A 4,123-nucleotide genomic window follows, 5' to 3' on the forward strand; every position below is an offset into this window, starting at 1 on the left:
GCACCTCCTCTAATGGGTCTTATCAGAAACAGCTTTCATTAAAATTACCTGATGGATTCTCAAGCGTGACCAGCTGCGACTCTGGATATTATACAACCATCTTGCTCTTGGTCTGCTCTTAGGTTTCATACCGGTTGGCTTAGCTTGAAGAATCTCTCTACGGCATGCTGACCACATGTCAGGAACTATAAAAGAAGACATTTTTAATAAAAGTTATTCTATAACAACCTCTTTGAAAAGATGGTCTCATTTAGCTACCTCGGTGCAAAACTGTGACTAACAACTTAAATCATTTACATTCACTATAATATATGTTGTGAAACAGCAGTCAAGTAACGTAGTCCTCCATTACAATTCCATTCACATCAACGATCCATTATAGAAACTGACGTGCATTCCTCCAAATCCAAGTGGCACCGTAAAAATTTCTAAGACATTATAAAGATTCTCCATCAGAGACTCTTTAAATGAATATATGCTCACACTTGGTTGTGTGCATCTACAAAGGCACATGTGAGAAGTAATCATACACGAGCGCGCACACACACATCCACACACACACAACACTTGTCAGTTACCGTGTATTGGAGGAGACGATAAAACATTTTAACCTTTTCTTTTCTTTTCTTTTCTTTTCTTCCCTTCCTTTCCCCCGTTCTTCTTATGCCCTTATTTTACCGACACATCAAATGCAATGGCTGTGTTATTCGTACTGAAAAAACGCAGTCCTTATTTGTAGTCAAGCAATACAGACGAAAACTTATTCATCGTGTGGTGCAGATGTTTTCCACTTTTGTGTTTTTACCACCCGAAGTTAATTCCCCTCATCCACCGCTATTTGAACCCTGTCTTCATACGATGTTTCTTGGTTAAACAGACTGAAATTACGACCACCTGTAGTTCTAGTTCGATGTGCACTGAACAGAAATCCTTTTTTGTATTCATACGTATATATTACAGGGACGGCCAGTTGGACAGGATCCGGATCGAAGCTATCCTTAGAAGAAGTCTTTAAGAATGTAACCTCCATCCATGCAGCGCACTTGACCAAGCTGTCGCAGACGACGCTCGGCACGCACGCCGGGAAAAAAAGCTTAACGGCATTTCGTCCGTCATTACGTTCTGAATTCAAATTCCGCTGAGGTCGACCTTGCCTTTCATCCTTTCGGGGTCGATAAAATAAATATCAGTTGAACACTGAATCGATGTAATTGACATACTTCCTCTCCCGAAATTGCTGGCCTTGTGCCAACATTTGAAATCATTACTATTTTTATTTTATTTATTCGCTTAATTCCTGATTTATCTATGTCTATGTCACGTCTCAGTTCCATACTGCAGCTTAAAGACGCAACACTTTCCTCAACAGATGAGCTATTCCAAGTATTGCTGCCATCTGAATACTTCCTAAGAAATTTGGTATTAGCAGCGTTTGAAGCCAGAATATTGCTCTTTTTGAGATGGTCCCAAGTGCACCGATCACAATAGGTACCATATTTACTTTTGAGACTCTATGGATTCTTTTCACTTCCAATCCTAAGTCTTGGTAATTTTCGAATTTCTTGTCCTTTGTCTTCACAATATTCTGGTCTGCAGGTATATCTACACCGATGCAGGTCCATTGTTTAGACTCCTTCAGTTGGAGAGTGATATCTGGTCGGTGGCGCTGCAACTTTTTGTCTGTGTATATTGGTATATCCCATCTGATCATTCTCTGCTACTGGCAAAGGTTGGTGCTCATACCACTTGTTGGAACATTCTAGTCAATACATATTCGCACTGCTACTTTGTCATCGCATTTTATTTACCTCTTTTGGTCTAACTTTGAATATTCACTAATTATATGTTTATTACAGATGACTTTCCATAGTCTACACAAAGGTGATACTGCTGTCTTATCAATGCTACATTTGATTGAGTCAGTTCGTAAAACTAGTCCTTAGGCAGCAAGAATCCATCCTTCCGTGCCCTTCGAGATTGCAGAATCGTTAGCACGTTGGAGGAAATGCTTAGCGGTATTTCGCCCGTCGTTACGTTCTGAGTTCAAAATTCCGCTGAGATTGACTGTGCCTTTCATCCTTTCGGGATCGATAAATTAAGTACCAGTGAAACTCTGGGGTCAATGTAAACGACTAGTCCCCTCCGCTCAAATTTCAGGCCTTGTACCTATACTCTTTTACTTGTTCCAGTCATTAGACTGAGGCCATGCTAGAGCACCGCCTTTAGTCGAGCAAATCGACCCCAGGACTTATTCTTTGGAAGCCTAGTACTTATTCTATCGGTCTGTTTTGCCGAACCGCTAAGTTACGGGGACGTAAACACACCAGCATCGGTTGTCAAGCGATGTTGGGGAGACAAACATATACACACACGCACATACATACACATATATACATATATATACATATATACGACGGGCTTCTTTCAGTTTCCGTCTACCAAATCCACTCACAAGGCTTTGGTCGGCCCGAGGCTATAGTAGAAGACACTTGCCCAAGGTGCCACGCAGTGGGACTGAACCCAGAACCATTTGGTTGGTAAGAAAGCTACTTACCACACAGCCACTCCCACGCCTATCGAAAAGATTATTATTATTATTATTATTATCATTATTATTGTTGTTGTTGTTGTTGTTGTTGTTGTTGTTGTTGTTGTTGTTGTTATTATTATTATTATTATTATTATTATTATTATTATTATTTTCTCTTTATCACAGGTTTTGTTGGAGCTCCTGGAGTGTTGCATACGTAGCAGGCTTACTACCTATAGCCTACGGTACCATGCTAATCGTTCTTTTCAGCTATCTAATACTTTCCTGATTATTTTAGCCGTGCCAAGGAGGCAAACCTTTTGCAACAGTTCTACTGGGCACTTTATTCCAATTTCGTTTATATTCCTCTCGAAGCCTTCTGATACTGTTCCCAAGAACCCAACAATAATTGACACTATCTTCGCCTTCTTCATTTTCCATAGCCGGGCTAATTCGTACTTAAAAGGTTACTATCTTTTCGCCTTCATTTTTTACTATTCGTAGGTCAAAGGCGCATGCCACGTCAACTATATAGCATATGTGATGCACCATGACCACCACCACTAGGTCCGGTCTGTTATGCTCTAGCACCTGATATGTTTGGATTGGGAAATCCCAGAGAATATTGATCGTCTCCGACTCTGTCGCTCTCTGCGGTTTGTGCTCATACCACATCTTACCTCTCTCTAGCCTCCACTTTTCGCACAGTTTCCAATGTAGAACGTTCGCTACCTGATGATGTCGCCACAACTTGTAGTGGTTTTGGGCAAGTCTAGGGCATTCGTTTGTGATATGGGCAATGGTTTTGTCCACTCTATTACAGGTGCAGCACAACAGAGACAGCTCATTCCACAGATTGACCCTCCAGTTATCATGGCCAAAGTTTGGTCTTGCACTGCCAGTATAGTGCTCTCCGTCTCTTGTTTTAGTGTGCCATTCTTCAGCCAATCCCGCTTGTTTTATCCAGCAATTTCTGTTGGGACTACATGGAATTCATTGTGTAGCCCTTGTCGCATAATTCTTCTTCATGTCCTTTTTGTACTTATTCCTTTGTATATAGAGAGAGGGACAGAGAGATGGAACTGTTGTGGCAGGCAAAAGATTGTAGTAGACTACGTTTGGTCAGTTCTTGTGGATTGTAGTGGGATATTTGAAGGAAAGGAAATTCTTGCGGTAAAGGTTTGTGTGTATATTTTTAAAGAAAAATGTACTTTGTCGTTACATGTTTTAAAAGAAAAAGAACTTTGTTAACTTTTGTTAACTGTGATGTTAACTGGTGGAAAAGAAAAGAAAAGAAAGAACTTTGCTAACTCTTGTTAAATGGTTGAAAAGAAAAGAGAGAACTTTGTTGTTACATGTTGTTCAAAGAAAAGAAAAACAAAGAAGTAAAAGAACTTTTAATTGACTTGATATACGAATTCTGATTGTAAACTTTTGATTACGTTAAATGCTTGCATGCGCTATTGTTACATGTGTTATTTCAGAATTATTGTTATGCAATGTTTTGTATTGTGATGTAAAGAAAGAAAAGTTAGTTTCACTACGCAACGTATGGTCCGTGTTATTTCTTCCTCCTTGCCTGTTGTCATCGTT

The sequence above is a fragment of the Octopus bimaculoides genome, chromosome 9 (genome assembly GCF_001194135.2).
Source record: "Octopus bimaculoides isolate UCB-OBI-ISO-001 chromosome 9, ASM119413v2, whole genome shotgun sequence".
NCBI classification, from domain to species: domain Eukaryota; kingdom Metazoa; phylum Mollusca; class Cephalopoda; order Octopoda; family Octopodidae; genus Octopus; species Octopus bimaculoides.